This window comes from Humulus lupulus, chromosome 8 (genome assembly GCF_963169125.1).
Source record: "Humulus lupulus chromosome 8, drHumLupu1.1, whole genome shotgun sequence".
Taxonomy (NCBI): domain Eukaryota; kingdom Viridiplantae; phylum Streptophyta; class Magnoliopsida; order Rosales; family Cannabaceae; genus Humulus; species Humulus lupulus.
In genome coordinates this window covers 51,995,847-52,008,500 of record NC_084800.1, presented here as the reverse complement: position 1 = coordinate 52,008,500, position 12,654 = coordinate 51,995,847, and the positions used below count along the sequence as shown (strand labels likewise).

At 35.6% G+C, this 12,654-nt stretch overlaps 1 pseudogene; it reads right to left on the bottom strand.

Moving 5' to 3' along the window:
* Positions 1 to 10,761: 10,761 nt before the first annotated feature.
* On the bottom strand, positions 10,762 to 12,168 carry LOC133797220 (plant cysteine oxidase 4-like; annotated as a pseudogene).
* Positions 12,169 to 12,654: the final 486 nt, after the last annotated feature.

Below are 12,654 nucleotides of genomic sequence, written 5' to 3'. Positions count from 1 at the left end.
GGTTGATCGTTCTCAAGGGTCGTTCTTATACTAATTCTCGCTCGAATCAGAGGTAAGAAAACTGTACCCCATATGTGACATGCATGGTTATTCATGAGGCATGTTGAATGTTTAAATGTGGACATAGATTGAATATTGAATGCTTAGCAAATCTTGCTCACTTGTGTATGGAACTGATTGAATAGTCAGAATTGGCAAAGGTGTCAGCATCAACTGTGAAGCTGTGACTCATTAGTTAAGTTCGGCAGTGGTACTGAGCACTGGTCACATAGTGCTAACTCATAAGTCAGGAATGGCCTTAGCGTGTTCAACGTAAGCCAACAAAGATTAGATCTAATCGAAATCTGCATTAAATCACTTAGAAGAGCAGTAATGCCGGACCGACCTCAAGTTCGATGAATACTATAAGCGCTTGTCTAGCCAAAGGCTAGTTACTTAGAGCCACAGTGACTATTTAGTCACATGGCTGTGGGTGCCGAGCACCGAGTGACTTACCCATCAGTCACTCATTTGTTTAAGCGAGTGACTTACCCATCAATCACTCGTCTAATTAAGCGAGTGACTTACCCATCAGTCACTCATCTATTTAAGCTAGTGACTTACCTATCAGTCACTCATCTGTTTAAGCTAGTGACTTACCCATCAATCACTCATTTGTTTAAGCTAGTGACTTGCTCATCAGTCACTCATTATGGTTTACTAGAACTTCAAGTGTTAAATCACTCATCTCATTAAGAGCAATAGGCTTCTTCATGGTTAATGTAACCCTAAAGTGATATTCACTCATCTGATTAAGAGCTATAAGCTCTATATGATTATCATGATCATCATTTGATATTATATGCTTGCACTATTGTGTTTTCTTGTTGGGCTTTGGCTCATGGGTGCTATGTGCTGCAGGTAAAGGGAAAGAAAAGCTCACCCAAACTTGAGCGGAGAGCTTAGGTAGTGTTGTGTGCTTATGCGGCCGCTTGACCACCACGGCCAAGGAGTTCTCAGAGGAACTAGGGGGTTTACCCTATTTTTGCCGCTTAGGTCGGAGGGTTGTAAATTTAAACTACAATGACCATTTTGAGTTGTAAATAACTTGTAAATGTTTTTGATGGGCCCATGAACAGTTTTATGTTTTAAATAGAATATATCCTTCCCTTTTGATTGGTTTTTCACCTTAACCTGTTAATAACACTTAGAAACACGTTTTTTTTAACCAAAGAACTCGGGTAGCGAGTTAAATTCACGGTTCAACGTTCACCGTAACATACTTGGGGTAACCAAGGCGTTACAATAAAACTATATGTTCTCTCATAAATACCTCCCTCCCAGTCCCAATGGAGTGACTAATAAATCTCTTTCAATATGAGGCATACTTGGTTTCAAATATGTATCCAAGGAAAAAGAGTTCATTCCAGAGTTGTCTAATTATTTTGTAGGCAACCCTATATTAACACAAGTAATTAAGTAAAAAAACTCAACACTCAATAGCTTTGCAAGTTGCAATGGCCACAATTAGCAGAAAATCACTAGTTTCCATATATCTCAAGTTCACATGTGTTAAGAAAAATTAGATTGCCTCAATGGAAATATGTAAGAATATTACAACTTTATGCAATAATATTACAAATAATTATTGATTGACTAAATAAAGTTACAACGCTATGACTGAAAATTACAAATAAACAAAGAAAAGGAAGAAGATGATGAAGAAGAAGAGAATAGTGAGAATACAACTCTAAGCAAAAGACTACAAGTAAAATAAATGTATTTGAAACAAAAGAAAAGATTACAACTCTTAAACAAAATATACAAGTAAATAGAACAAGGAATAAGAAGAAAAACAATAGAATAAAATGAAGAACAGAAATACAAGTAAACTCTCACTTACACAACCTAAGTGAAGAGGGTTGGGGATCACCAACTTGAACAAGGTTTAAAACCTTTGTCCAAAAGCTTATTTCCCCCTAACTCAAGCACTAAGGGATCTCTCTTAGATATTGGAAATGCTTTATGGAATTATCAAGCCTCAAGGTGTTTCTAGCCAAGTGCTATAATGGATAGAAAAGGTTGTATCTTTCAAGTGAGCTATAGGCTCCTATTTATAGAGTTTGGAGACACCCTTTGAATTTCAAATTCCACCAACCCCCATGGCTGTTACCAATATTTAATTGGATTAATATGGAATTAAAAATGAGATTTGGGAGTTATTTGGGTTTTTTGAGCCGTTCAACAATGATTGAAAAAACTGAAAAAATGGTTAGTTTTGGCCTGTGGCCGCAGTCATTACTCTCTGTCCCACAGGCCGCGGCAACCAACATTCAGTGGTCGTAGCCACTGACCATTTTCAGCACTTAAAAACGTGCTGTTTTTCCAAATGGTTCCAAACCTTCCCAAATGATTTTGTAACCCCCAAAACACATTATTGGGTTAAAATCATATCTCCAACAGCCATTTCACATATGACTTTATGAAATTCATTTCAATATTGTGTAACACCAAATTTACACAATAAAGGGTAATATTTGGAAGTTACAAATTTGTAACACCAAATATGTTACATTATTTGGATATATCTCATATATCTAAATATTGTAACTCTCTATTATATGTTACAATATGTGACACTCTTTGTCACATTTATTTAATCTAAAACATTATATTATAATATAATATAATATTACATTATATTATAATATAACATTCCCCAACTATACTAAATAGTTATCTATTGTAACACTTATTTAATCAATCATTATATTTTAAAATATAACATATCCCCCACTTGATTAAATAAGAACTCTCTCTTATAGGAGTCATTGCATTAGTGCATAAAGCAAAGTGCTTTTCAACTTGAACTTTATTATAGTGTAATTATCACAAAATTTGTCAAAAATTTGGTTGCAATAGGCATTGAACCATCTTTTTCATGATAACACACACACCTTTGCGATGTTCACTTGAGGCCTCTATGTCTCGCTTTGCACCGTTAATGACCATGTGCACTTTCCATTCATGGACGTTCTTGAGAATACTCCCAATTCTCATGAGAGGCGGCACCACCCCTAGGTCCATATAGGTAGAATTCTTACAGTATTTTGTTACCAAAAATACTTGTCTTCACAAGACTGAATTCTATTAAAAAACCTATCGGTATTAACCCTCAACTTGGTAACACACAAGTACTCAATATCTCAGATGGTTGAGTACAACTAATATTCACTTGATTGACTTGTTGTTACCTATTGAACCTAACACTAGTTGAATAACTAGTGTTAAGATAGGTTACCATCAATCGTGAATCTCTTTAGGGAGTTTAAGTCCCATCCCTCGAGATGATGCAACCACTAAATCCCTCGTTAGTGGCTTAGGAGAAAATACCACACTGATGGCACTATCCAAACCTTTAAAGTTAGATTATTAGCTAAAGGATTTAAGCAAAAAGAGGGTATCGATTATTTCAATACCTATGCGCCTATTGCAAGAACAACTTCTATAAGAATTTTGTTCGCTTTAGCTTCTATACACAACTTGTATGTTCATCAAATGGATGTCAAAACGACATTCCTTAATGGTGACCTCAATGAGGAGGTCTATATGGAACAACCCGAAGGGTTTGTCCTACCAAAATATGAACATAAAGTGTGTAGACTTGTAAAATCCTTATATGGATTGAAACAAGCTCCTAAGCAATGTCATGAGAAATTTCATCAAACCATCATGTCTAATGGGTTTAGACATAACAATGGAGACAAGTGTTTGTATTCCAAAGCTTGTAAGGGATATGTGATCATTGTTTGCTTATATGTGGATGACATGCTTATTCTAAGTGATAGCATGAAAGGGATAGAAGAAACGAAGAGGTTTCTATCATCAACCTTCAAGATGAAAGATCTTGGAGAAGTTAATGTTAGGAAAAAATAGATTTGCCTCAATGGAAATGGTAAGATAATACAACTCTATGCAATAATATTACAAATAAATATTGATTGATTAAATAAGGTTACAACTCTATAACTGAAAGTACAAATAAACAAAAAAGAAGAAGAAGCAGAATAGAATAGTGAAAAATACAAATCTAAGCAAAAGATTACAAGTAAAGTAAAGGTGCTTGAAACAAGAGAGAAGATTACATCTCTAAACAAAAGTTACAAGCAAATATAACAAAAGAATAAGAAGAAAAACAATAGAATAAAAAGTAAGAACAGAAACACAAGTAAACTCTCACTTACACAACCTAAGTTAAGAGGGTTGGGGATCACCAACTTGAACAAGGTTTAAAACCTTTGTCCAAAAGCTTATTTCCCCCTAACTCAAGCACTAAGGGATCTCTCTCAGATTAAAGAAAATGCTTTCTGGAATCATCAAGCCTCAAGGAGTTTCTAGCCAAGTGCTCTAATAGATAGAAATGTTGTGTCTTTCAAGTGAGCTATAGGCTCCTATTTATAGAGTTTAGAGACACCCTTTGAATTTCAAATTCCACCAACTCCCATGGCTGTTACCAATGTTTAATTGGATTAATATGGAATTAAAAATGAGATATGGGAGTTATTTGGGGTTTTTTGAGCCGTTCAACAAATATTGAAAAAACTGAAGAAAAAAAATGGTCAGTTTTGGCCTGTGGCCGCGGCCAGAGACATTAGTGGTCGTGGCCACTACTCTCTGTCCCACAGGCCGCGACCACTGACCATTTTCAGCACTTGAAAATGTGTTGTTTTTCCAAATGGTTCCAAACCCTCCCAAATGATTTTGTAACCCCCAAAACACATTATTGGGCTTAAAATCATATCTCTAACAGCCATTTCACATATGGCTTTATGAAATTCATCTCAATATTGTGTAACACCAAATTTACACAATAAAGGGTAATATTTGGAAGTTACAAATTTGTAACACCAAATATGTTACATTATTTGGATATATCTCATATATCTAAATATTGTAACTCTCTATTATATGTCACATTTATTTAATCTAAAACATTATATTATAATATAATATAATATTACATTATATTATAATATAACATTCCCCAACTATACTAAATAGTTATCTATTGTAACACTTATTTAATCAATCATTATATTTTAAAATATAACATATCCCCCACTTGATTAAATAAGAACTCTCTCTTATAGGAGTCATTGCATTAGTGCATAAAGCAAAGTGCTTTTCAACTTGAACTTTATTATAGTGTAATTATCACAAAATTTGTCGAAAATTTGGTTGCACTAGGCATTGAACCATCTTTTTCATGATAACACACACACCTTTGCGATGTTCACTTGAGACCTCTATGTCTCGCTTTGCACCGTTAATGACCATGTGCACTTTCCATTCATGGACGTTCTTGAGAATACTCCCAATTCTCATGAGAAGCGGCAACACCCCTAGGTCCATGTAGGTAGAATTCTTACAGTATTTTGTTACCAAAAATACTTGTCTTCACAAGACTGAATTCTATTAAAAAACCTTCGGTTTTAACCCTCAACTTGGTAACACACAAGTACTCAATATCTCAGATGGGACTTGTTTTGAATACAACTAATATTCACTTGATTGACTTGTTGTTACCTATTGAACCTAACGCTAGTTGAATAACTAGTGTTAAGATAGGTTACCATCAATCGTGATTCTCTTTAGGGAGTTTAAGTCCCATCCCTCGAGATGATGCAGCCACTAAATCCCTCGTTAGTGGCTTAGTGAAAGGATCCGCCAGATTTTCACTTGTTCTCACATAGGATATTGAGATGACTCCTCTTTGAATCAATTCTCTTACATATCCATGTCTTAGACTACTGTGTCTAGACTTCCCATTATACACTCCGCTGTATGCTCTAGCCAATGTCGCTTGACTATCACAATGTATCGATATAGTAGATACATTTTCTTTGATTAGGGGAATCTCTATCACCAGATCCCTTAACCATTCGGCCTCTTTACTGGTAACAGCTAGAGCTATGAACTCTGCTTCCATAGTGGAATGAGATATACAGGTTTGTTACTTGGAACCCCATGAAATTGCACCTCCACCATGTGTAAATACCCAACCAGTTGTGGACAAGTTGTCCCCAAGATTGGATATCCAACTTGCATCTGTATATCCTTCTAATATCGAAGGAAATTTAGAGTAGTGAAGGTTTAGTCCCTTGGTTTTCTTGAGATAACCTAGGACTCTTCCAATTTCCTTCCAGTGATCCACACTTGGATTACTTGTAAACCTACTAAGTTTACTTACCGCAAATGCTATATCAGGTCTAGTACACTAGGCAGCGTACATTAGACTCCTTATAGCACTAGCATACTCCAATTGAGCCACCACTCTTCCTTCATTCTTCTCTAGTTTTACACTATGATCGAATGGAGTATTGGCATCTTTAACCTTGAGATGGCTAAATTTGTTCAATACTTTCTCAACATAGTGGGCTTGCCCTAACGCAAAACCCCCACTATGTTTCTTTACTTTGATACCAAGTATGGTGTCAACTTCTCCAAGATCTTTTATCTTGAAGGTTGATGATAGAAACCTCTTCGTTTCTTCTATCCCTTTCATGATATTACTTAGAATAAGCATGTCATCCACATATAAGCAAACAATGATCACATATCCCTTACAAGTTTTGGAATACATCCATATCATACAAGTTGTGTATAGAAGCTAAAGCGAACAAAATTCTTATAGAAGTTGTTCTTGAAACAGGCGCATAGGTATCGAAATAATCGATACCTTCTTTTTGCCTAAACCCTTTAGCTACTAATCTAGCTTTAAAGGTTTGGATAGTGTCGTAAGTGTGGTATTTTCTCCTAAATACCCACTTACACCCAATTGGTTTAGCCCCGGTGGGAGGTCTACCAATTCCCAAGTGTTATTGGAAAGAATGGAATCCATCTCATCATTGATGGCTTCTTTCCAAAATGCACTATCTCTCGATTGCATAGCTTATTTATAAGTCTTAGGATCATCCTCAACGAGAAGTACAATAGGAATTTTCCTAATAAATTCCTCTCTATTTCCTTCTACCATGTAGAATGAAATTCGTTAAGAATCTATCTCATCCACTACTAGACTTTTATGATCTTTAAGCCTTTGACTTCTTCTAGGTTCAAAGGGTTACTTCACATCCTTTGGAGAATTCTCCTCTTGAGAATCAACTTTGGATGTAGAAGCTTGAGAATTGTTCTCATATAACAAAGTCTCCTTTAGAGATGTTGAAGCTTGAGAATTGTTGTCACATAACATATTCACAAAAAATTCAACTTCTCTAGATTCAATCACAATATTAGACTCTAAGTCTAATAGCCTATAAACTTTACTATTGTTGGCATAACCAACAAAAGCACACTTTATGGCTCTTGTACCTAACTTTGTTCTATTAGGTTCATTTTTCTTGCAATATGCAAGACACCCCCACACTTTGAAGTACCATATGTTGGGTTTTCTTCCTTTCCATAACTCATATGGAGATATCTCATTTTTCTTCATCGGTATTCGATTAAGAATGTGACAAGCGGTTAAAAGCGCTTCACCCCATAAGTTGAAGTTCAACTTAGAAAACACCAACATAGAATTTATCATCTCTAGATAAGTCCTATTTTTCCTTTCGGCAACACCATTGTGTTGTGGTGTATAAGGTGCAGTGCACTCATGAATTATACCATTTTCTTCACAAAATGTATTGAATTCATTAGAGAAGTACTCTCATCCTTTATCACTTCTTAGCACCTTACTCTTTTTATTTAGTTGATTTTCAACTTCTAATTTATACAATTTAAAAGCATCAAAAGTTTCATCTTTATGCTTTAAAAGAAACACATAGGTATATCTACTAAAATCATCTATAAAAGTAAGAAAATACATTTTACCACATCCAGTTAAAATACAATTTAATTCACAAAGATCACTATGGATTAAACCTAGTAAATTAGATGATCTTTATACACTAGGAAATGGTTTCTTAATCATTTTTGCCTTAACACATGTTTCACATTTACCATAGTTTTTAATATTTCATGCAATCATACCACATTTAACTACTCTTTTCATGGTTGAAAAACCTATATGCGATAGTCTAAGATGCCACAAAAATAAAGAATCATACTCAACAATATAGGCGGAATTAGCATTTTTATTGATAACATTGAAAGTTACATCATTGGTGCACAATTTAACCATACCCTCACAAGAGTACCCTTTTCCCAAAAATACATTTGATTTAGTAAGTATAAGTTTACCGGACTCAAAAACGGCTTTAATGCCGAGCTTGCCAAGCAAATCACCACTTACCAAGTTTCTACTCATTTCGGGAACATAAAGTACATTCACTAATGTAACTTTCTTGCCGGAGGTGAAAAAGACTTCAATGGTACCTTTGCCAAGTACCTTGGATTTGCCCTCATTGCCCATTTGAATCTTATGGTTGCCCTTTGACTCCTCAAAGGTCTTAAACAATGATTTGTCATAGGTGACATGGACGGTGGCACATGTATCATACCACCACCATTTCACCTTGCCTTAGACCGCATTCACCTCATTAAGGGTAGCAACTATGTTTTCCTCTTGAGTTGCGTTCACCTTAGGTCCTTGTTGGTCGTTTCTATGCCTACACTCTCTAGCATAGTGACCCTTTTTCCCACACACAAAACAAGGACATTTCTCCCCTTAAACTTGTTTGGGTTGGTTTTTGGACCCAAAGGTTTCTCGTTACCCTTTTTCCCTTTGTTTTTTGGATGTTTTGGTTGTGACACCGCATTTGCTTTGGAAGTCTCTCCATTAGACCCCTCCACAAGTTTATCTCTACATATCGATTCCTCTTCGATTCGAATATGCTTTTGGATTTCCTCCAAAGAATAATCCTCATTTTTATGAAGGATTCTTTTCCTATAGCTCTTCCAAGTTGGTGGTAATTTAGCCACTATAGCACCAACTTGAAAGGCCTCGGGAAGCTCAATCTTTAAAACTTTCAGTTTGTTAACAAATATTTGCAATTCATGAATTTGAGAAAGAATAGGTTTATCACCAAAAAATTTGAAATCAAAGTATTGAGATATCAAAAACTTTTTGGTACCTTCCTCTTCCGCCTTGAAATTTTTCTCAAGTGTATCCCATATCTCGTTGGCTGATTTGGTCTCGGTGTAGAGGTCATAGAGCCTATCGGAAAGGGCATTGAGGATATGACCCCTACAAAGGAGATTGTCCTCCTCCCTCTTCCTTCTTTTCTCCACCTCCTCGGGGGTGTCCTTGTCGGATGGCGTTGAAAGAGGTTCTAGAGTGGATTCTAGAATGTAGGAGATTTTGAGAGTGGTCAAAAGGAATCTCACCTTCTCTTGCCACCTAGTGAAATTGGTCCCATCAAAACTATCCAACCTCACTAGGTCTTGATTCATGATTTTGATGGTCTCTCCTTCCATTGAAACAAACAAGGGTAAGCTTTTGAATGTTAGGAAAAATTAGATTGCCTCAATGGAAATAGGTAAGACTATTACAACTCTATGCAATAATATTACAAATAAATATTGATTGATTAAATAAAGTTACAACTCTATAACTGAAAATTACAAATAAACAAAGAAAAGGAAGAAGATGATGAAGAAGAAGAGAATAGTGAGAATACAACTCTAAGCAAAATATTACAAGTAAAATAAAGGTGTTTGAAACAAAAGAAAAGATTACAACTCTTAAACAAAATATACAAGTAAATAGAACAAGAGAATAAGAAGAAAAACAATAGAATAAAATGAAGAACAGAAAAACATGTAAACTGTCACTTACACAACCTAAGTGAAGAGGGTTCGAGATCACCAACTTGAACAAGGTTTAAAACCTTTGTCCAAAAGCTTATTTCCCCCTAACTCAAGCACTTAGGGATCTCTCTCATGTATTGGAAATGCTTTGTGGAATTATCAAGCCTCAAGGTGTTTCTAGCCAAGTGCTCTAGTGGATAGAAAATGTTGTATCTTTCAAGTGAGTTATAGGCTCCTATTTATAGAGTTTGGAGACACCCTTTGAATTTCAAATTCTGCCAACCCTCATGGCTGTTACCAATGTTTAATTTGATTAATATGGAATTAAAAATGAGAATTGGGAGTTATTTGGGTTTTTTGAGCCGTTCAACAATGATTGAAAAAACTGAAAAAATGGTCAGTTTTGGCCTGTGGCCGCAGCCATTACTCTCTGTCCCACAGGCCGCGGCAACCAACATTCAGTGGTCATAGCCACTGACCATTTTCAACACTTAAAAACGTGTTGTTTTTCCAAACGGTTCCAAACCCTCCCAAATGATTTTGTAACCCCCAAAACACATTATTGGGTTAAAATCATATCTCTAACAGCCATTTCACATATGACTTTATGAAATTCATTTCAATATTGTGTAACACCAAATTTACACAATAAAGGGTAATATTTGGAAGTTACAAATTTGTAACACCAAATATGTTACATTATTTGGATATATCTCATATATTTAAATATTGTAACTCTCTATTATATGTTACAATATGTGACACTCTTTGTCACATTTATTTAATCTAAAATATTATATTATAATATAATATAATATTACATTATATTATAAAATAATATAACAACATGGTGTGCTTACTTCAAAACTAAGAGAACAAAACTAACAATTGTATCAAAATTACTTCAAATTAGGCCCTACAAAAGACATAAAAAATATCAAATATCAACTCATAAACAGAAGAACAAAATATGCATGTACAAAAGAACTTTCAAAGACTACTCTACAAGCTTCATGTGAGGTCAGTAAGTAAATCAACGAGTGTACGACTGTTTTATTATGTACAAAACCAAATGCCCAACTTACATAGCCAAAAATAGTATTGCCATGGTCATTTCAACCACTCATATACCATAGTTCCCCTCAATGTTTCCTATCAAGTAAAGAAAATTTGACTAAAATGTAAAGAACATAAAAATAAGAAATTCTCAAGTTCTAATAATAGGACCCTTGTACAGCCCTCTCCGAATCACAAAGTTGTGAGGAGGTTGATGTTCCTCTAACCATGTCACTTCAGGGGTTGTAACTCCATCCAACTCAAGACTACCTTCATTCCAATAAAGAATAGACTCAATGAATTATAATTGAATTAATCTTTCAAAGTTAAAGCATTCATACTTCTAACAAGGTTTCGGAAAAATAGAAACTGACTGCATTACTCAGTAACAAAAATAAAGCTTTTATTACCAGGCAAATCTTTTCTTGGAGATGTTCAAAAATAAGTGCAATGTCGTCCATTTTCTGAAGAGTATGGCGGTGATAGGATGTCAAATATGGCACAGGGGGTCATCACTCTGAAACAATGGATGTTGCCTCCACTTGTTGGATAAAGTATTGTTGCTGGACAGGGTGCTATCATTTCAGTATCTCTAACAAGCTTTGCTGGTCTAGCTGCACATAATTAAGTACAACTTGTAGATGAATTCCAGTCAAGTGAGCAGAAAAAATGGAAATGGAAGTCGAGAAACAGATAAAAAGAGTAAGACTACATTTGTTCCTTTTACCAATTATAGATGCAAACCAATTACCTCACTAGAAACATCGTCAACATTTAGAATCCAAGAAGATGAAGAAGAAATAAAGAAAAAAAAACCAAGGCAATGAGCTGATTATTTATTATTTGGTTTAACCTTGTCAAGGGCTACATGCAATCTCTTTGTTTATGTCTTTTGTTGGTTGGAAGGCTCATAAAATCACTCAGTTTGTTTTTTATATTTTGTTCTTTATGTCTTTGTTTATTTTGTTATTTTTATATTGCAGCTGTGATACAACAGAACAAATATCAACTCATAATAGAAAGGAGAAAAAGTTAAATACCAGACTATGAATATTCTCCCTACCGCTGTACAGCCCGACCCCGACCACCCTGTGCCATCGAGCCCAGACTCGAGACCCCCCCGCCCACTGTCGAGCCCAGCCCCTGAGCCACCAGTCGTTGCCGTCGAGCCCAGCCCCGAGCCCCTGCCACTGTACAGCCCGACCCCAACCCCCCTGCGCCATCGAGCCCAAACCCGAGACCCCTCACCCGCCTTCAAACCCAGCACCCAAGCCACTAGTCGTTTCCGTCGAGCCCAGCCCTGAGCCCCTTTACCGCTGTACAACTCGGCCCCGACCCCCCTGCGCCATCGAGCCCAGACCCGAGACCCCCCACCCGCCGTCGAGCCCAGCCCCAAGCCCCCTGCTGTTGTACAGCCCAACCCCGACCCCCCTGCCGCTGTACAACCTTCTCCTTTTATTCTTCTTGTGGTTTTGTGTTGCTGAGAAAAAAATAATGACCTAGGATTGTGTCTATTATGATATTGAGGTCAAACCAAAAAATAAAATTGGGACACCTATATAAATATTTTTATATTAATTTTTGTAGACTAAGATGTGTTGGTGTAGTGTTAAAGAGTACCTAACATGATTTGGAGGGTGGAGGCTCGAAACTTGCTTGCTACATTATATATTATTTTTTAAAAAAATCAAAATTTTAAATATTATATGTGTACTATTTAATATCATTAAAAAGTTTCACAAATTTTTCAAATAAATTTTTTTAACTAAGACTTTAGTATTACAATTTAGTAATTAATATTTTTTTATAAAATTAAATTAAAGTATTGTTAGTCTTAATATCATAATTAATTTAAAATTTGATATA